Here is a 641-nt window from a genome sequence, read left to right as displayed (position 1 = left end):
GTACTTTGTTATAAAGTTGTTATTCCAGCTATTAAGTTTGTAAATTGTTATAAAGTTGTTCATCACAATAGTGTGATAAAGACTGTTACCAAATACAAAGAGGAACTCTTTAAAGAAACACTTCTGAATGATACATTTTAGGTCGCTAGGGGCAGCCTTGAACCACATTGAAGAGCCTCCCTCACACACAGTGCCTTCAGAAAGAATTCACACCCCTTAACTTTTCCCACATTTTGTTCTTACAAAGTGGAATTAAAATAGATTATTATAATTTAATGGAAAATAAACACTAATTTATGTTGATTAGATAAGTATTCAACCCTCTGAGTCAATGCATGTTAGAATCACCTTTGGCAGTGATTACAGCTGGGTCTCTAAGAGCTTTGCACACCAGGATTGTAGAATATTTGCCCATAATAATTTCAAAACATATTCAAGCTCTGTCAAGTTGGTTGTTGATCATTGCTAGACAGCCATTTTCAAATCTTACATAGATTTTCAAGTGCATTTAAGTCAAAACTGTAACTGGACCACTCAGGAACATGTTCTCTTGGTAAACAACCTCCGTGTAGCCTATATTTGGCCTGATGTCCCAGTGAAAGGTGAATTTGTCTCCCAATGCCTGTTGGAAAGCAGACTGA

This window comes from Salvelinus namaycush, chromosome 15 (genome assembly GCF_016432855.1).
Source record: "Salvelinus namaycush isolate Seneca chromosome 15, SaNama_1.0, whole genome shotgun sequence".
Taxonomy (NCBI): domain Eukaryota; kingdom Metazoa; phylum Chordata; class Actinopteri; order Salmoniformes; family Salmonidae; genus Salvelinus; species Salvelinus namaycush.
This window is presented reverse-complemented; position numbering follows the sequence as displayed.